Below are 22456 nucleotides of genomic sequence, written 5' to 3'. Positions count from 1 at the left end.
ATCAAATCCGCTCCTTCCTCCATGCACTTCGGACACCTATCATCATTCCTAACCCCGATTTTTTGTAAAAATACTGGTGTTTTGTATACTCTGTGAATAATAAACAGCTGAGACAATTTAGCCTGCTCGCTTAAAGACACTCTAGGAACTGCCTCTAATATATCCTCCCACTGATCCTTGGAAACTGCACCCAAATCGCCATCCCACTTCGTCATCCGCGACAGAGGAAACCCATCTAGAAACTTATCTAATAATAGTGTATACACCTGTGAAATCAATCCTCTTTTCCCCCCCTTGGGCAGAATAAGTTTCTGTACCACATCCATTTTAGCTATAGTACACCCTTTCCTTGCCGTGGCCTCAAAGGCATGCCTCAATTGCAAATACTGATAAAACAATCTCTTGGGGACCTTAAACTCTTGTTGTATTCCCTGGAAAGATTTAAAAACATTACCCTCGATTAGTTGACCTATCCTCAGTACCTCATAAGATTCCCAACTCCTAAATCCTGACAAGGACGTGAATTCTGGCAATAGATTATTATTCCATATTGGGGAAATCTCACCAACTCCTCCCACACCTCTGAACTGCTTCACCTTCGCCCATACTTTCTTCATAAGCTCAATAAGTAAAACTTTCTCTCTCCCTCCATGCATTCCCGCCCCCTCCAGAATACACATAAGGTCTCGACTGCCCAACCAATGCTGCAGTATCTTGCCTGTCACATCTGGAACCTGAAAATCCATCCAGCCCTTAAAGTGCTGGCACTGAGATGCCAGAAAATAAATCCAAGCATTAGGGACTGCCAAACCCCCTTCTGTCTTAGGGTATTGCAGCGTCTCTAATTTGATCCTTGCTTGACCATACTTCCATATAAGATCTCTAAATATGGAATGTATTTTCTTGAATCTGTCTAGCGGGATCCAGACAGGAGCATTATTAAGTACATACAGCAGCTGAGGCATTACTACCATTTTTAAAAGGTTCACTCTTCCCACTACTGACAGAAATAGTCTACACCAAGTTCTCACCTTGAGTCTGAAAGTAGCAAGCATGGGGGTCAGATTTAGTTCTTCAAAGTCCAGCAATCTAGGCATCATGTATATCCCTAAATATTTGAACTTGTTCACCCAGGGAATTCTATCATCCACTCTCTCCACTGAGACATCCTGTCCATCCACCGGCATCAAAGCAGATTTTTGCCAATTAATCCTTAGTCCAGAGAAATTCCCAAATCTATCTATAAGTGACATGGCAGCATCCAAGGATGACCCAGTATCGCCCAAGAAAAGCAAGGTATCGTCAGCATACATAGCCACCTTGTTCTGAACCTCACCATATCTGAACCCCACAATATGAGGCGACAGGCGTATTAGGGCTGCTAATGGCTCGATGGCCAATGCAAACAATAAGGGCGACAGTGGGAATCCCTGCCTGGTACCTCTGGCCAAATTAAAATTGTCTGACAATCCCCCATTGGCTCTAATGCGGGCTCTGGGACTTGAATATAATACCTGTACCCACTGTATGAACCGAGCTCCAAAACCCATAGCTCTCAAAACTCCCCACAAATAGGACCATTCTACACTATCGAATGCCTTAGCGGCATCCATAGAAAGCAAAGCCCTGTCTCCACCATTGTCTGCCGGGATATTCAAACTAGCATATATCCTTCTAATGTTTATAGCAGTCGACTTCCCAGGCATAAAGCCCGTCTGATCAGAATGCACAATAGTCAGAATCATCCTGGACAACCTGTTCGCCAGCACCTTTGCTAGGAGCTTTACATCAGCTGTTAAAAGCGAAATCGGCCTATATGAGTCAGGAAACTTGGGATCTTTCCCAGGTTTGGGAATGACTACAATTATAGCCTCCTGCATCGAGTGTGGTAGCGAACCCGTCTCCAGTGAGTGTTCCAGTACCTTAAGCAGTTCAGGAAGAAGCACCCCCTGTAATTTCTTATATATCTCTACAGGTAATCCATCAGCCCCAGGGGCCTTACCATTCGCCATACCACCCAGTGCAGCTTCCAGTTCCTCAAGTGTAATGGCTCTTCCAGTCTCTCTCTGTCCTCATCAGACAATACCGGCAGCTGCGCCCCTTCTAAAAAGATAGACAGAGCATCCCCAGAACTAGGGACAGTAGATTCATACAAGGATACATAGAAACCCTTCAATATATCAAGTATTCCTTTTGTATCTTGCCTACTATTTCCGATTCCATCCCTCAGTTCCTGTATGCAGGAGGAACCCCGCTGAGCCTGGGATACTACAGACAGCAGATGACCTACCTTCTCACCCTCCTCAAAAGGATCTTTGGCGGTAAAAACTACGCTTCCACTCCGCGGCCTGAATTAAGTGACATCTCAACTGCTCCTGAGCAACCGCCAATATCTCACTATTAACCATGGAGGGCCACCTACCAAACACCCTTTCAGCTTCAGCAACTTGTAAATGCGCCTTAACATCCGCTTCTCTAGACTTGGATTTGTGTTTACTGATTTCCTTTATTAATACTCCCCTCAAGAACGCTTTCATAGCATCCCAGACACCATGGATTGAGGCTGTCCCTGCATGTCAGTCTAACTTTTTAACAAGTCTTGGCTATTTTCCCTTGTTATATTCCAAGGCAAGTTCTTTTTCTCCAGAAGACTATTTTATAATAGATCTAATAGATTTCCTTCAAAGGGGTTCTCTGAGAATAAAACACTGATGGTCCATCCTTTTTGAAAAGCTCCCCAAAGCCCCTACATGTGTTAAGATAAAAAAATAAAGTCATATACTCACTACTTAATCACCTGCAGTTTCCAGTGCTGACTATCCCCCTCTCGTATGTGTTTACATGGCACGTGACCACTGCAGCCAGTCACTGGCCTTATACTGCTGAGGCCAGCCACTTTTGCAGCCTGTAAACAGGCCGGAGGTGAGAACCATAGATTCAGCGCGGTAAACTGGGGGGAATTAAGTGCTGATTATCCAATCTTTTTATCATTTTAACAAATTTAGGGGCTTTGTAGAGATTTTCAATAAGTCGGACAACTCCTTTAGCTCCAATGGTTAGCTCCAGTATTGTGCTACATTATAGCGTGGGGCACTGTAAAAAGGGAAAAATTTTGTTTTCTCTGAAAGTCTAAATTTACCAAAGGTAAGTTTTTACATGTGTTTAAATCCCCTAACTGGCACTATAATTGCCTATTTGCATAATCGATAAGACAGACTCCCTTTAAGGAATCTTACCCATTTTTAAAATGTAGTGTATATTTCATTTTAGTAACTCTGCTAGTCATCTAATTAATTTCAACACAATAAACCTTGACATCCTAAAACCTCTCGTCTTAAAAGTAGGAATTCCAGTGCATAGTGTGTATTAGTTTCTTGTAAATTGAAGCTGCTTGTAGATAGGAAGCTGCCCGGATATTAATGAAACGCAGCATATATCAAAGTCAGATTACTAAAACAGGAAAGCGCTAGTTCACTCCAAGCCGATCATTAAATATGAGATTTTAAAGGCAAAGTACAGATCTCATCTCTGTTATAATGATGCTGTACAACATTGTATGGGCATTTATCCTTTAAGGTCCCTTTAGGGTACTTTCACACTAGCGTTATTCTTTTCCGGTATTGAAATCCGGTAAAGGGGCTCAATACCGGGAAAAAACGCATCAGTTTTGTCCTAATGTATTCTGAACGGAAAGCAATCCGTTCAGTATGCATCAGGATCTCTTCCGTTCCGCCCTTGTACGGTATTTGACCGGACAAAATACCACAGCATGCTGCAGTATTTTTTTTGGCCCAAATCCCGGAACAATACCGCACTTGCCGGATCCGGTACCAAGTGTTCTGGAAATTTATGCGTTGCCGGATCCGGTTTTCCGGTCTGTGCATGTGCCGGGACATAGGAGGAGCTATTTTTGCTTTTGATCTTTGAAAAAAAATTAAATACCGGATCCGTTATTCCGGATGATACCAGATGAGACAGATCCAGCAGGGGTGTGGAATTCCTATCGCCCGACGCCCGGGACATGATGCAGTTCCGGGCGCCGGGCAAGTAGTTTGAACAGTTGTTTAGCCCTGTGCGGGCAAGTAGCAGGGACATGTCGGTTGGGCAGTAATAGGAGCGGTCATATGCTAGCCGCGAGCTGACCGCTCCTACATCTATGTCAGCCTGCCCCTGCATCGTGCATATGAGTACCGTACATACAGGGGCGGACTGACCGGTCGGGCACTTTGGACATGGTCCGAGGGCCCGGCCGGGATGGGGGCCCGCCCCAGAATAACATAACATCGGGCCCCGCTCACTGTAATACTAATATTCCGATGTGAGCAACTTGAAATCCCCTGCGATCCTCTCCCTCTCTGTACTCACAACCTCAGTAGCATAGAGGCAGCAGCAGGCTGTGTAATAGGAGCCGACAGTGGAAGCTAGCCCCGCCCCTCCCCGCCCTCCAACCAATTAGAGGCAGCCAGCACTGACTCACAGCACAGGGGGAGTCGCAGGGACTCAGAGAATCGTCTGAGAGTTTATTAGTTAAAAGAATCGAATGAGTCACAGACCGTGTCATCGAGTCCCTGCCAGGCTCCCTGCTCTGCGGCTCCCTGTCTCCTGACAAGTCCGTCCGGGTGGGGTGGTATAGTATTGCATGTAGCAGAGCTGTGTGTGTACAGGGTGCTTGCAGCAATGTAGCAGAGCTGTGTGTGTACAGGGTGCTTGCAGCAATGTAGCAGAGCTGTGTGTGTACAGGGTGCATGCAGCAATGTAGCAGAGCTGTGTGTGTACAGGGTGCTTGCAGCAATGTAGCAGAGCAGGAAGCCTGGCAGGGACTCGGTCACAGGATTATTTTAACTCAAAGAATCAAATGAGTCTCTGACTCATTTGATTCTTTTAACTAATAAACTCTTAGACCATTATCTAAATCCCTGCAATAACTATACAGTGTAATTACATCAGTCTGCTCCACTGCAGCAGAGCTGTGTTTGCCAGGAGCGAGTCCCTCCAGACCATCGGTTCACTTGAGAGCCGACTCAGCAAGTGAACCGAAGATTCGATGAGCTGAGCATGCGCATTGATCTTCAGTTCACTTGCTTCTGCCGGCTCAGGAAGTGAACCGAAGATCCGATTCATGAAAAAGATCCGAACTTCCCATCTCTAAAACTCAGTAGCAGGCCGGGCGACAGCGCAACTCACTGACGTCACGCCTGCTTCATTCATAAAGTGGGAGGAGCAGGCGCGTGACGTCAGTGAGTTGCGCTGCCGCCCGGCCTGCTACTGAGTTTGTGAGTACAGAGAGGGAGAGGATCGCAGGGGATTTCAAGTTGTTCACATCGGAATATTAGTATTACAGTGAGCGGGGCCCGGTGTAATAGAATACAGTGACTGCACCGGGCCCCGCTGCCATTACAGCACCAGATGCCGGTGTTCCGTTTACTTGACAGTATTATGTCAGTGTTATCCAATACATTCCAGAACTGTAAGGGTTACATAGCATCATAAATCAGTATAATGCAATGTGACCCCCGCTTGCAGGTCAGGCCGGGAGCTGCGATGTGGACAGGCTCCGGGAGGAACACTCATCTGCAGGGGTGTCAGAAATAAAGGTTGTGCTGTCTGTCTTCTGAGGCTCTGGCCCTGCCTGCAATCTGCACTGCACGTGGCACTTGATAAACTATAACGTCACCCTGTGGCCCCCGCCGCCATACAATATAACGTCTCCCTGTGGCCCCCACCCCCATACAGTATAACATCTCCCTGTGGCCCCCTCCCCCATACAGCATAACGTCTCCTTGTGGCCCCCGCCCCATACAGCATGACATCTCCTTGTGGCCCTGCCCCCATACAGCATAACGTCACCTTGTGGCCCTGCCCCCATACAGCATAACGTCTCCTTGTGGCCCTGCCCCCATACAGCATAACGTCTCCTTGTGGCCCCCGCCCCATACAGCATAACATCGCCTTGTGGCCCCCGCCCCCATACAGTATAACGTTAGTATAAGTTCAGGACAAGTAGATGGTCATGAGGGACAAGTAGATTGAGCCCCCACTTTAGTCCTTCGACAAGTATTTTTTTTTTTTATTTCCACACCCCTGTCCAGTATTTCAGAAATATGAATCAAAGCTCTAAATCTGTTCAGGCTTTACTAGCACTCCAATGATAAATAGGCAAAGAAGGGGCCCCCAAAGGGGGGGAGTGTAATTATATTTGTGGTCGGATCGGCTATCAGCAAGGTGAACCTAACCTATCTACAACAAGCAGTAGAGTTATGCCATAACTGCTGTGGTAGGGCAGCCTAAAGGGAGCCACCCTAATGTGAAGTGACTGTAAAAAGGTGTGGGTGGGTGGGTGAAATCAGCTGAATCGGCGTCAGCCTGGGCCCACAGGTGCCTATAAATAGCCTAGTAATCAGCCAGCCTGGGCCCACAGGTACGTATGAATAGCCTTGTGATCAGCCTCCCCTCCCACAAATGCAGCAATATCTTGCTTATACTTGTGGTCGGATCGGCTATCAGCAAGGTGAACCTAACCTATCTACAACAAGCAGTAGAGTTATGCCATAACTGCTGTGGTAGGGCAGCCTAAAGGGGCCAAAAAGAGCAGACCTTACTTTAGAGTAAATATATACATACCGTTATGACACCCAATTTTGAACAGAAAAGACCTTTCACGATGAAGGTGCGGAATATACCGTATACAGTCATGTGAAAAAATTAGGACACCCTTTGAAAGCATGTGGTTTTTTGTAACATTTTTAATAAATGGTTATTTCATCTCCGTTTCAACAATACAGAGAGATTAAAGTAATCTGACTAAACAAAGAAAACTGAAGAAAAGTCTTTTCAAGATCTTCTGTAAATGTCATTCTACAAAAATGCCTATTCTAACTGAGGAAAAAGATAGGACACCCTTGCCCCTAATAGCGAGTGTTACCTCCTTTGGCTGAAATAACTGCAGTGAGACGGTTCTTGTAGCCATCTACCAGTCTTCGACATCGGTCTGAGGAAATTTTACCCCACTCCTCAATGCAGAACTTTTTCAGCTGTGAGATGTTTGAGGGGTTTCTTGCACGTACAGCCCTTTTCAAGTCACCCCACAGCATCTCAATGGGATTCAAATCTGGACTTTGACTTGGCCATTCCAGGACTCTCCATTTCTTCTTTTTCAGCCAATCTTTGGTTGATTTACTAGTATGTTTTGGGTCATTGTCATGTTGCATGGTCCAGTTCCGCTTCAGCTTTAATTTTCTAACTGATGGTCTCACATGTTCTTCAAGCACCTTCTGATACACAGTAGAATTCATCGTGGATTCTATGATGGTGAGCTGACCAGGTCCTGCTGCAGCAAAGCAGCCCCAAACCATGACACTTCCACCTCCATGCTTCACAGTTGGTATGAGGTTCTTTTCTTGGAATGCTGTGTTTGGTTTACGCCAAACATGTCCTCTGCTGTTGTGTCCAAATAATTCAATTTTGGACTCATCTGTCCAAAGAACATTATTCCAGAAGTCCTGGTCTTTGTCAACTTTATCTCTGGCAAATGTCAGTCTGGCCTCGATGTTTCTCTTGGAAAGCAAAGGTTTCCTCCTTGCACACCTCCCATGCAAGTTAAACTTGTACAGTCTCTTTCTGATTGTAGAGGCATGTACTTCTACATCAACAGTAGCCAGAGCCTGCTGTAGTTCTCGAGATGACACTTTAGGGTTTTTGGAGACCTCTTTTAGCATCTTGCGGTCTGCTCTTGGGGTGAACTTGCTGGGGCGACCAGTCCTGGGCATGTTGGCAGTTGTTTTGAAAGCCCTCCACTTGTAGACTATCTTCCGGACAGTGGAATGGCTGATTTCAAAATCTTTTGAGATCTTTTTAAATCCCTTCCCAGACTCATAGGCTGCTACAATCTTTTTTCTGAAGTCCTCTGACAGCTCTTTTGCTCTCACCATGGTGCTCACTCTCACTTCAACAGTCAGGAGCACACCAAACTAAATGTCTGAGGTTTAAATAGGGCAAGCCTCATTCAACATGCAGAGTAACGATCTACTAATTATGTGCACCTGGTGTGATATACCTGTGTGAGATCTGAGCCAATTTAAGAGGGAATACATGTGAGGGTGTCCTATCTTTTTCCTCAGTTAGAATAGGCATTTTTGTAGAATGACATTTACAGAAGATCTTGAAAAGACTTTTCTTCAGTTTTCTTTGTTTAGTTGGATTACTTTAATCTCTCTGTATTGTTGAAACGGAGATGAAATAACCATTTATTAAAAATGTTACAAAAAACCACATGCTTTCAAAGGGTGTCCTAATTTTTTCACATGACTGTATATCACAGTGACTTCCATCTACCTTACCTCTTTGTCATGTGCACCGGCACATCGTTCTTGGAGATGGTTAATGCTGATGCGATTGAAAGTGGCCGGTAACCAGAAACAATTTACTCCTATGTTGACTAACATATGACCATATAACGAAAAGGTCTGAATCCTGAGAGCTGCAGACTGAAACAAACAATGGTGAATCTGTTGGAAGGGCCTAAATGAACTCCAACCATCCACCAAGGGCCCTGATCGGGCACCGACTGTTACTGGTGGCAAAATACTTCACCTCTACTTATTCCCCAGGCTAAATTTTTTTAAATTAATTTTTATTAAGGACCCAAAGGTTAGCACATGGCATATGCCGTTTTACTGTAATAGTAGATTAAGTGAAATGTGTAAACTCACCAGGCCTGGGGAACCATACACAGGAATACATGGCTATTTCGATTAACGAGCTAATGTTACCTGTAATGAGGACGGAACGTACACATAACACCTGCAGTTGTGACAGAAAATAAGCTTAAGGTCGTGATAAACTATGTATGCTGCGCCTGTAGTCGTGATAGGACTTGTCGTGTCTGTAGTCACGACAGACTTCGTAAACTGCGCCTTATTACTGTACCTCCTACTGGAAGACGGACCGATACCCAGGACTTAGGCCGGACACCAACACCCTCAGCCCAAGTTTGTAGATGAAGTAAGCATGCCTGGGAGAAGATGATGTCCGCCAAGGCAGGCTTGGGATGACTGCTTATAAAGAAAACAATGAAGACCCAACAACCTAGAAAATAAAAGTCAGAAAACAATAACGTGAGTGAGACTCTAATGGCACAAGCCACGCGTGCGAGCCACAGATGACCGAGCCATGCGAGCGGGTCTGAAGGCAGAAAAGACATGGAACCTACTTGTTGTGGGACCACGCAGCCGGCCTCAAATGGCGGAGTTATGTGTGTAAAATTTAAACAGAGAAGCCATGCGTGAGAGACTCTAATGGCGGAGCCATGCGTGAGAGACTCTAATGGCGGAGTCATATGTATAAAACTAAAACGGAGGAGCCATGCGTGAGAGACTCTAATGGCGGAGCCATGCGTGAGAGACTCTAATGGCGGAGCCATGCGTGAGAGACTCTAATGGCGGAGTCACATGTATAAAACTAAAACGGAGGAGCCATGCGTTTTTGTTTTTTTTCTACAACGATGGTCACCACAGCACCACCTCGTCATTGGCCTAAGAAAGACATAACATGGTTGAACATAAACCCTGATGCAACGCCAATTGATAGACATATAGTGCACCTATAAACATAGCACGGAACCGCTGACACATGCTTGCCCATAAAATAATGTTTATAGATTAAACACACTTACATACAAGAACATCGGAACTCAATTACAGATGCCTTGACCAAATCTGCTTGTGCCCCTATACACAGACCACTGATACACATTTACCGACACCTTGCATGTCCGGCGCTAACTGCGGACGTGCACCCCACATGTAAAACAGGTGACAGTTAAACATGCAATTTTTTTATTTTATTTTTTTTCCGCTCATTCCTGCCTAATTTTAGGCACCTATCATACCAATACCTATATATACCGTAGACCCCCCCCCCCCCAAGCCCCGAAACGGCCGGGCAACTATACTAGCCACCAACATCCGACTATTTGCGCCCAACCCCCCTTCATCCCAGAACACTGCAAATCGTGGACTGCAGTGCGAGTCCTGTGCAGCAAGTTTGATCCTACCGTGAGCGCCAGCATTCGCCTGGCACCTTTTGCTGTTTACCCAGGCGTGAACGTGCTGCTTTTTTTTTTTTTTAATCGACCATTGATCCACATTTACCATCACTTAAACACAGCATGCATAGCTTGAGCCAACTGCAGACACTCGCCCCGCATGTAAACCAGGTATCAGAAAACATACAATCATACCTGCTCTAAGCACGTGCTACCCCAATAACTGTATGCAATGGCCCCACCAGGCCTCTGAATAGCCGTTTTTTTTATTTATTTATTATTATTTTTTTATCTCGTCTGTAGTCGTGACAGACTAATGCCTGCAGTCGTGGCAGGGCTTTATAACGAGTCTGTAGTCATGACAGACTAATGCCTGCAGTCGTGGCAGGGCTTTATAACGAGTCTGTAGACGTGACAGACCTGGCAGTACCTGCCTAGAAAAAAAAAAAAATATATATATATATATATATATTTTTTTTTTACAAAACCCCCCCCAGTGGCCACAACAGTAGGCGCCACCACGCGGAACTAGCAAAAGTGGGGCTGCATGCCCATATGCCCAGGACGGTGGCCTCAACCACCCCTGCCAACCCCAAGAAGCACAAAAGGTAGCCCATACGTGAGAATCGCGCCTAACTCACCTGGCGGCCATGTCAGCAACCTACCCCGGCAGTGTCACAGCAGAGTAGCTGGCCGAACTGAAACCTAAACAAGTAATAACAAATAGGTGACCAAACGTATCCCTGCTGCGGCACCCCTACCCTAACCTAATAGCGCTCCTCACAACCCCTGCCGACGCTGCATGACGAAAGTAACCCACTGAACCACGCGTGTGTAAGCACCGACTGACGCCAACGCTAAGTGGCTTGTCTTAACACCCCAGATACTACTTAAAGAGGACCTTTCACCGATTCTTACCCTATGAACTAACTATACAGACATGTAGAGCGGCGCCCGGGGATCTCACTGCACTTACTATTATCTCCAGGCGCCGCTCCGTTCTCCCGTTATGCCCTCCGGTATCTCCGCTCACTAAGTTATAGTAGGCGGAGATTCCAGTCCCTAAGTTATGGTAGGCGGAGTCTGCCCTTGTTCTGCTCTAGCGCTGGCCAATCGCAGCGCAGAGCTCACAGCCTGGGAGGTTATTTTCTCCCAGGCTGTGAGCTCTGCAATGCAATTTGCCAGCGCTACAGAAGAACAAGGGCAGACTCCGCCTACCATAACTTAGGGAACGGAGATACCGGAGGACATAGCAGGAGAACGGAGCGGCGCCCAGGGATAATAGTAAGTGCAGTGAGATCCCCGGGCGCCGCTCCACATGTCTGTATAGTTAGTTCATAGGGTAAGAATCGGTGAAAGGTCCTCTTTAAGTACACGGAGGCTGCACTCACCAACAAAAGCCCAAGTATAAGTATGGCTAAACGCTGTTTTTTTTTTTTTTAAACATATGTCAATGCATTTATTTTTCCTGCTGGACAACTACCTCCCCCAAACACCCTACCACCCCAGCAACCCTAAACTGGATTTTTCTTTCTTCTTCTTTTACAACGTGAGCCAGACCTAAAGGAAAATGCATAGACATTAGTGATCCGAACCACGTGCATAAAAGAAACCTTAAACCAACCGCGAAATTGAAACAGATGGGAGAAAAACAAGAGCCAGAGGCATTGCAGTTCGCCAAGAGAAGACCCCCGTCGTGACAAACGAACGAACTACTGCGAAAACATAGTAGGAACTTACTCCTATTGGCCCACTGACCGCTAGGGAGCTATCTGGCTAACTGGGGCAGGGGACCAATCCGAGTGAACGCGAACCAGAAGCAAAGGAGACCAGTCTAAGTGAATGCATAGCAGGACTAAAGAACACCACAAAAAAAAAAAAAAAAGTTTTTTTTTTTTTTTTTCCTTTCTCTCCTTTTCGAAGTGAACAGAAAAGTAGACCTATGGAAGGCAAAAAACCACTGAGGAAAGAAACGCAAGCCTGAAAAGAAAGCAGCCATGCCTATAGGAAGAGCAGCACCAGAGCGGTGTGCTGGTTGCCCTAGTAAGAATACTGAGTAATCATAATGTAGCAATGAAAAGAAATGCAGCTTTAAGTGGAAGCAGAGTACAACACATAATGCAAGAACAAGTGGGTGCATGCAGCTCTGGATGCGAGTGGCGCCCAAAAACATGGCATGGGCACTTCTCTGAGTATGAGCATGAAGAGCATGGTATAAAGCAGATCACCTGCATGGACTAACTAACACCCTGTGCCTAAATAACCCCCTTGGAAACCTTATGTACGGCCGGCAGAAGGAAGCCAGCCACCGCCTATGATCTGCTCCCCCTGACCGAGCCTAGTACTCCTTCCCCTGATCCCTGCCTAACTAACGGCACGGCGGCCCGTGCCAGACTTTATTGAAGATGAGGAGCGGGGACACGGTGTCCCCTGCACCTTCACACACAGCCGCGTGGGAAGCTCACGCTGCTCCCTGGCAGAGTTCACCAGTGCGGGGGAGCCCCCCCCCCCTCAGCCAGGGGCCGACCCACCGCCGGCTGGACACTAGTACCGCGTGGGGAGCAGCGCAGCTCCCTGGCAATGTGCTCCGGGGCAGGGGGAGCCCTTCCTTTACCATGGGCCCCGCCCCCCGCCGGTTTGAATCGTGTGCCGACCCCCCCGCCGGCTGGGCACCCATACCGCGTGGGGAGCCGCACAGCTCCCTGGCATTGTGCTCCGGTGCAGGGGTGCCCCCCCGCCGGCCGGACTCTAATACTGCATGCTGCGGAGAAGCAGCTTCTTACCCTTGCCGACCCCAGGATCTCAAACTCTGCTTCATCCCAGAGCGCTACATGTCGCTGACCACAGCGTGGGTCCCGTGCAAACAACTCCGATCCTACCATGAATACCAGCGCCCTCCTGAGACATTCTGCCGTCGCCCAGCTGTAAGGAGCCTCCACACCATGCTGCTGTATCCTAGAGCTGACTCAGAGGTAGTGAAATCAGCTGAATCGGCGTCAGCCTGGGCCCACAGGTGCCTATAAATAGCCTAGTAATCAGCCAGCCTGAGCCCACAGGTACGTATGAATAGCCTTGTGATCAGCCTCCCCTCCCACAAATGCAGCAATATCTTGCTTATACTAAAGCAAAACTTTTAATGTGGTCTAGAAATGAAAGAATAGTATGACTCACTATAATACACAAACATACATACATTGAGGGACCAAACTTATGGTACCCTGGTTGCTGGTAGAGGAAACAAATCTGCTTCACCTAATGAAAGGTGTGAGCAGTCTTACCAGACCCTTGTAGACAATGGGGACAGTCAGGGGGGTTTCCATGAAGCGATGGATGTACACCACATGGGAAGTTGCGATCTTGCTTGGTTTCTGTATAGTAGACGCAGAACTTGCCCTGTAAAGCCCTGCCAGTTGGGAAGGGGGCTATTTTACTTCTACCTACCTATACAGAGCACCCGCCCCAAAAGGGGCGACCCCGTCCGGATACCTGCCCCTATCTTGGACCTGAGTCTAAAAAATTGCCACGTTTCTGTCCGTGTCGACTCTTCACGGGAGTAAATACAGAAGATGGAAAAAGGGATAAATAACCGCAGGTATGTAGCCTGCGGCTAGAAAAGCACTGGAAAAAACAAAAAAGCTTATGTCCGCTATCCCAAGATGGTGGGATGCGGTGTTGCAGAGGAGGGGTGGTCCTATGCTGGACGGTCAGGGGGATACAATGATCCAGTATATAGTGGATCCCCTATGGTTGGGGGAAACAACGATATCAACCAACCGCAGTTGTGTACCTGATTAGTGGACTTTAAATCGCTGCGTCTTTCCTTTGTCACGCCCCCTCTCCACATACGCCATCGGCATGCGACGCCTGGCAGGAGCGACGCGAGTCTCCCAAGCACGAAGCCCACACATGGGATCAGGCGCGCGTCACCCAGGCACAAGCATCGCGCCCGAGATCCAGCGCAGGCGCAGCCATGACATCATCAGCCGGTGACGAAGTCACGTGGGAGGGGCGGTACTGGAGGCAGTGTGGGGAGGCGGAACAAAAGATTGCCCAGCCATATAGGCAGGCCGGCAATAACGTGGGATGCATAGTGTATGCATCTCTATGGTAACAATTAAAATACATTGCCGTGACAGGCTAATGGCATTTCATGCAGGGGAGGAGACAACAGGCCATAAGTGATGCATATATGATAGGAGCAATGCGCAATCCTAGCACTCCATGGACAATATTCAATAGAACGATGCACAGTTTAAGGTGTAAATGTGCAGTTTGGAATAGAGACAGTGCGCAGATGGGGGTACATGCGCAGTTTTAGGTAGAAGCATTGCGCAATTTTGATAATCAACCCACAGTATTGGATAGAATAAATGCAAAGTTCTGAGGATATGTGCGCAGTTTTTTAAATTAAGCAAGTATAGTTTAATCTTTCATTCATGCCACATGGGGCTGACGTTTTTAGATTAAAGATCCAGCGTGCTTCACGCTGGAGGAGATTCCAGTCCCAGTTACCCCCTCTCGGAGGAGGTTTTACAAGGTCAATGCGCATGAATTTTAACTGGGCTCTGCCATTGTGTTCAGTGTGCACATGTTTGGCTACCGGGGTGTCTCTCTTGTGAGTGACGTCCCCAAGTGCTCACCGATCCTCCTCCGGAATTTACGTATGGTCTTGCCAACGTATTCCAGACCACATTCACAGAGGATGCGATATATCACTCCCCTGGATCTACAGTTGATAAAATGTGGAATGGGGTACGTCCTGCCCGTAACTGAGCTAGTGAAAGATTTCGTGGTCATAATGTTCTTACATGCTACGCAATTGCCACATTTATGGCTACCTACTAAGTTTGACCGCAGCCATGTTGAGTGTGTCTTAGTGGAGGAAAAATGGCTGTGGACCAACTTGTCACGTAGGTTAGGGCCACATCTGTACGTGATCTGTGGATAGTCCCCCAGTACATCCTCAAGGTCGGGGTCCATTTTAAGGATCCCCCAATGGCGTTGCAGAATCTTTTTGATTTGGTTAGATCCTCTGTCAAAAGTAGTAATTACTCGCAACAATTTAGTAACAGGATTACTGGGCTGCTTAGGGGTAAGTAGAGTAGATCTTTGTCGAGTCAAGGCTGCCTTGTAAGCGGATCTGAGGGCATAATCGGGGTAACCCCTCTGTAAGAATCTTGCCCTTAGGTCAGTTGCTTGTGCCACAAAATCTTTTTTGTTTGAGCAGTTTCTACGAAATCGAAGATACTGACCTCTGGGTATCCCTCTCCTGAGTGGGAGGGGATGACTACTCTCCCATCTCAGAAGAGAGTTTGTGGCATTAGGTTTTCAATGGATAGAGGTATCCAATTCCTCTCTGTCGTTTTTGGTCATTTTGATATCCAAAAATGGCAGACTGGTGGAATGTGTCTCACAAGTGAACTTCATACCTATCTCGTTCTGATTCAGATAGGGATACAAAGGACTCAAATTGAGTAGGGCTGCCATTCCATGTGATGAAAATGTCATCAATATATCGCGCCCACAGCCCAATTCTAGATAGATCATCCGGATTTCTGTCTCCGAATACCAGGGTCTCCTCCCACCAGCCCAGGAATAAATTAGCATACTATAGGGCACAAGGGCTCCCCATCGCGGTACCCCTGAGCTGGTGGTAGATTTTGTTATCAAAGGAGAAAAAATTCCTGTTGAGGGTAAATTCGAGGATTCGGACAATAAATTGGCTGTGGGCGCGATATTGACAACCACGAGATCTCTAAAAGAATTCCACTGCTGCTAACCCCAATTGATACGGTATAGAGGAGTACAACGCCTCTACATGAATACTTGACAGGAGACAATCGTTCTCAAGTGTCAGACTCTCCAATTGTTTTAAGAGGTCCGTGGTATCCTTTAGATGGGATGGCAACATGGTGACAAATGGGGCCAGGACTCGATCAATATAGATCCCCAAGTTTTGATTTAGATTATCAACCCCCAATACTATAGGTCTCTCTTTCAATGGGGATGTCCCCTTGTGGACTTTGGGGAGACAATAGAATGTGGATCTACGGGGATGTTCAGGCAACAAAAAGGTATACTCGTCTGGTGAAATGACTTTAGAGGCTTTGGCTTCATCAAGAATGGACTTTAATTCTCGTTTATAACCGTCCGTGCGGTCTCTCTCAAGGATCTCATAGGTCTCCTTATCGAACAGGAGGCTCCGACATATATTCCTGTAGTGCACCGAGTCCATGACCACAATGTTACCCCCCTTATCAGCAGGTTTAATGATGATTTGAGGGTTATTAGCTAAGGAGGAAATAGCAGTGGTCACAGACTCAGCGCAGTTGGAATAGTGTGAAGAGATCCGGAGGTCTTCCAGGTCGTTAGTGACCATATTCAGGAAGACATCTATACAGATTTCACTCGAACTAGGTGGCATTTTGTTACTTTTACATTTTAGGTCTGTAAAGGGACCAAGGCCTGAAGTCGAGTTGTCTAACACAGTGAGGGATTGCAGCAACTGTACATCCCCTAATAACTCCACCGGGATCCCTAACTCCAGGCATTGGCGTCTGTCCATATGTTTAAAATGCTTATGCCACCTTCATTTATGGATGAATAGATTCAGATCTTTAACAGCAGTGAATCTATCAAACTTAGGGGTAGGCACAAAAGAGAGTCCTAGTTCTAGAGTGTTAATTTCGTCCTGATTGAGAGGGCGTGAAGACAAGTTAATTACCTCTGGTCCTGAAGTTGAGTTGATGGTTGTTGTGTGCGACTGCGAAGAGGGTAGTCCAGAGTCCGGCTGGGTTGCCCTAAAAAATCGTTCTCACGTTCAGCCCCGAGGCCGACCTCTTCTCGGTATGCCCCTATTGGGATATTTGTTTGTCTTAGGGCCTGTTTCACGTTCTTATTCAGAGAAATCTGTTTATTATCCCTTTTGACGTTGCTCAAGGAAGAATAAATGCGATTCTCCTTGAAATCAGATAGGTCTCTTATAAACTGACAATGTTTTCTTTCCTTAAGGTGGTACTGGTACTTCTCAAGGGTAAGTTGTAACTGTTTTTCTCTGTTGGAGAACTCTGTCTCCTGTGAGAAGGTCCGTACCACCTCAATTTGTTCAGTCAGTTTTTGATTCAGAGTGTTTAATGTGCCCTTTTCCTCTTCCACCAGCAGCTTCATGAGTCTCAGGGAACTATTTGTGGCCTCCTGTTCCCATTTGGTCATGAAGCCAGGATTACGTGAACGAGCTGCTGGAAGAAGGGAAATACGGAGGCCTCGAGGGACTATACTATTTTTAATATAGTTATCCAGACTCTGGACTTCCCACCACGAAGTGATTTGTTCCTTATATACCTGTGTCAAATCAGTGAAAGCAGTATGAAAAGAGGGCAAATATTTTTTCTGGTAGAATTGTTTGTCAGAAAATATATCTTTAGCTTCATGTAGCCAGTTCTCTGCATCAAAGCCTGTTGCCAAGAACCCTGCCATGCCACAATGGAAGGAAAATAACGGAAATATTAATCAAAGCTCTAAATCTGTTCAGGCTTTACTAGCACTCCAATGATAAATAGGCAAAGAAGGGGCCCCCAAAGGGGGGGGGGGGAGTGTAATTATATTAAAACATAACTTTTAATGTGGTCTAGAAATGAAAGAATAATATGACTCACTATAATACACAAACATACATACATTGAGGGACCAAACTTATGGTACCCTGGTTGCTGGTAGAGGAAACAAATCTGCTCCACCTAATGAAAGGTGTGAGCAGTCTTACCAGACCCTTGTAGACAATGGGATCAGTCAGGGGGGGTTTTCATGAAGCGATGGATGTACACCACACGGGAAGTTGCGATCTTGCTTGGTTTCTGTATAGTAGATGCAGAACTTGCCCTGTATAGCCCTGCCAGTTGGGAAGGGGGCTATTTTACTTCTACCTACCTTTACAGAGCACCCGCCCCGAAAGGGGCGACCCCATCCGGATACCTGCCCCTATCTTGGACCTGATCCCTGAGTTGCCAGTGAAAAAATTGCCAGTGAAAAAATGCTTCCAATGACCTCCCGACGTGGCACGTTTCTGTCCGTGTCGAATCTTCAGGGGAGTAAATACAGAAGATGGAAAAAGACGGATAAATAACCGCAGGTATGTAGCCTGCGGCTAGAAAAGCACTGGAAAAAGCAAAAAAGCTTATGTCCGCTATCCCAAGATGGTGGGATGCGGTGTTGCAGAGGAGGGGTGGTCCTATGCTGGATGGTCAGGGGGATACAATGATCTAGTTTCTAGTGGATCCCCTATGGTTGGGGGAAACAACAATATCAACCAGCCGCAGTTGTGTACCTGATTAGTGGACTTTAAATCGTCGCGCCTTTCCTTTGTCACGCCCTCTCTCCACATACATCATCGGCATGCGACGCCAGGCAGGAGCGCCGCGAGTCTCCCAAGCACGCAGCGCATAACGTCATCAGCCGGCGACGAAGTCACGTGGGAGGGGCGGTACTGGAGGCAGTGTGGAGAGGCGGAACAAAAGATTGCCCAGCCATACAGGCAGGCCGGCAATCACGTGGGATGCATAGTGTATGCATCTCTATGGTAACAATTAAAATACATTGCCGTGACAGGCTAATGGCATTTCATGCAGGGGAGGAGACAACAGGCCATAAGTGATGCATATATGATAGGAGCAATGCGTAATCCTAGCACTCCATTGACAATATTCAATAGAATGATGCGCAGTAGGCAGTTCCGTTGCCGGAACTGCCTGCCGTATTCTAACAACGCCAGTATGAAAGTACCCTTAGATGGGACAATTCAGCAGGCGGGATAGAAGCGTTTCTTCCCTGCAGACGACTGCTCGTCAGTGGAGGAGACCATTGCATTTTCAAGCAACTAGCAGCCCTAATGGCTCTCATAAGGCTCTTTCAGTCTGATATATATATATATATATATATATATAGTGGAGAGATTACCAATACATTATTATTATTAAAGTGGGGAATGATCCCCTTATATACCACTCTCAGAGCTATTACACCTATAGTACTTGACTATGAGTCTTGGCCACAAATCAAATACCTTACTCAATTGTACAAATATAATTTCTGGCCATTTGTAGATCTTAGGCAGTAATTTAAGCTTTCACAAACCAGTCTTTTCAGGTATTTCTAACTTTGACATGTCTGTACTGAACAGTTTGGTATGAGTCCTGTAAGACTAGAATGTGAGTTGCTGGAATTAAGTCCAATTATGCAGTTTGTATCTGCATACTAACATTCTGCATTCTGACTCAAGAGAGCAGTAAAATGCACTGAAAGGACTCCTCTTATTATGTAATTATAATCCACGTTATTTACACTATACAGTGCTTACTCTAGTTTAGGGGGGGTTCAGAGCTGACAGATTCCCTTTAAAATCAATAGATATTGGTGTGAGTCACCAGTACTCATCCTCAAGACTGCGGCAAGCTATATCGACAGCTCGAGGCGCCATGGTTTATTCGGCTTGATGGGAATACCTGATTGATGTATTTATAGTAAGGACATTTAATGGTATAAGGAGACGGCAAAAGTGCAGTTGGTAGCTGTAATATTCCAAGATACCAAATGAATATAAAAATTGTCATACTGGTTTGTACTATGACGTGTAGCAGACATGTACAGTATATGTCAATGTACTTTTTTTTCTTCTGTTAATAAACGAGTTTCAAAAAAATCAATAGATATGTGTGCCGTCTGGATAATCACATCACACGTCCATGATTTACTCACATGTGAATAAGCCATTAAATACAAATTTTAGTTTTCCCTGGAGTCTGTTCCCCAAGGATTAATCTTCTGGGTCCAGTAAATGACTTGCTTCCCACTAAAGATAGGAGAATATCATTCTTTACAGAATTCTGCTAAATTGGAAACCCTCCAAGACACATTCTGTCTCCCACATGGGGTGCAATTAGGTGACAATGCATTAACCTTGTATAGACTGACAGGCTCGGACTGGGGTACAGGTGAATTCTCCAGAGGGCCCCTGAGCAAGGTGGGCCCCTAGTCCCTCACTCCCTGCACAAGAAGCACATAACACAGCAGACTTGCTGCAGTATATATAGGTACAGCGTCTCAACCAGACTATGTTCATTAAAAAAAACTGGGTAGAATATTTAACGGTTTATTATTATAGATGCATCAGGCGGCTGAGATGACGTCTAGACACTGAGGCAGGTCAATCAGCATCCTCGTTTCCTAGGCACCTTCCTTCTTGAAGAAGCTGCAGGGATCCTTGTAATCAATCATCTTGTGACATCTTGCTGCTGTCTGCCGCTGTGTGAACAGTTAATATTTGCATGTATCTGTGTAGTGGGCCCCCAGAAAGAATTTTACTGATGGGCTCTAGGCTCCCCTGTCCAACACTGCAACTGATGTACTCAGGTAGAGCCACCTGACTGTTGTTGTTTTTTTTTTTCTCTTTAAATTTGGGACCCTTTGCTTGAAGAGATTGTTCACCTTTCTGCACGTTTTCTACAGAAACCACAGCGTGGCTGGACCCACAGTGGTAGTTATAATAATCTGATCCCCACCATTGGGTTCCAGCTTCATCACTGCCCCACTGGCTCTGCAAGTCCCAGGTTAATGACTGGCTGTAGCGGTGAGGCCTCACCCATGTGGCACGTTGCAAAAGTACTGCCGAATATCTGATGAATGAGAGCAAAGGGATCATTTGTGTGGACACAAAAATCATTGTTTGCCGGCGGCTGATTATGCTGTGTAATCACGCTCTGCTGCCATTAAACAATGAGTCAGTATGGGACAAGCGATGACATTAGTGATTGCTCCTCCCCATATAGTGGAGGAGATCCCTGCATAGTAAATAAAGCGCTCTCCTCCTTTGACGAGCATGCGATTACCGAAAATGAATGCTTCCTTCCCAACAATCACCTGCTGTATTGTCTTGTCTAAAGGGACCTTTAGCCTCTGGTTTGATAACGCCTGTAGGTACCTCTGCATTGAATTGTTCCTCACACCTGCCTTTGGTGGCCATAAACTTCTTTGCAAAACTTACTTTGTTTACACTACAGTTATGGAGGCGTATCTGATTTAAATACAAACTGCAGAACACAGTTTTATTCCCCATTTTTTAACCCCCCTTCCCTTTTCCCCCTGGCTTGTCACCAACTGAGAGAATACCTGGTGTACAGTCACTGTACTGGTGGAAGCATACCACACTTTGCTCACTTGGTGACTAGAGTCTACTTTTCCTCCCGTTTTTCTCTCCCACTCTCTGAAACCTTCAGGGCTAATGAGATCTTTCATTTCCTGGCATCTTACATTACCAAAGACATGAATGGTTGGGTCATTTTAGGGCCTCGGATAAAGGTTTCATGTAACAGTCCTACAGGCTCACCTGAGTCAGAGGACCGCTGGCTGGAGGTAGGAGTGGAGCCCAGTGGCAAGGACCGCAGGCAGGTAGTAAGCGTGGTCAGACAATCCGGATGGCAACGGTGGTAGCAGTTCAGTAGGTAGGGATAAGGCAGAAGAGTAGTCGGTAGGCAATTCCTGGTCAGCAGTGGACTTCCAGCAGTAGCAGGAGCAACAGATGAGGAGAAGCTTGATCAAGGCTCAGGAGCTCAATAATCAGCAAGCTGGAGTGCAAGGGGCTGGACTATATAGGGAAGTACCAGGTGTGGGGAATCAAGGGTAATGAGCAAGGCTAGGCAAGACTGAGGTTAACTAATAGGCTTCAGGGAGGAATGTCCAGAGAGGACGGTAGCCTAGTAAGCAGGGCTACCGCCTGGGATGTGGCTGGTCACGGGTTCGAATCCCGACAGTACTCCCCCCCCTTCCAAGGTGACCTCCGGGCACCGCAGGGGCAGGCTTACCGGGGTGCCGTTGGTGGAACTCTTTTACCAGTCTGGGGGCGTGGACATTTTCTTCTCGCTCCCAGGAGTTATCCTCGGGAGGGTAACCCTCCCACCCAATTAGGTATTGTAGTCTTCCTCGGTGGATCCTGGAGTCGAGAATCTTTGCGACAACGTATTCTTCTTCACCCTGTACCCTCACAGGTGGTGGAGGGGGCGAGTGGCGGCCTGTGAAGGTGTTCTCCACGTATGGCTTGAGGAGAGAGCAATGGAAGACAGGGTGCACTCTAATGGAGTCCGGGAGGTCGAGCCGGAACGTGACCTCGTTGATTTGTGCGGTGATCCGGAACGGACCCATGTATCTTTGGGCAAATTTTTTGGAGGGGACCTTCAATCTGAGGTTCCTGGTGGACAGCCACACCTTGTCTCCCACATGGAAGCCCGGGGTGGGTTTGCGACGTCTGTCTGCTCCCTGTTTAAAGCGCCTCTGGGCAAGCTGGAGGTTGTCTATAATGTTCTCTTGTGCCTCCTGTAGGGTTGTTAGGCGTTCGGCCACTGCTGGGAGGGTGGAGGCAACGGGTAG

This window comes from Bufo bufo, chromosome 2, assembly GCF_905171765.1.
Source record: "Bufo bufo chromosome 2, aBufBuf1.1, whole genome shotgun sequence".
Taxonomy (NCBI): domain Eukaryota; kingdom Metazoa; phylum Chordata; class Amphibia; order Anura; family Bufonidae; genus Bufo; species Bufo bufo.
This window is presented reverse-complemented; position numbering follows the sequence as displayed.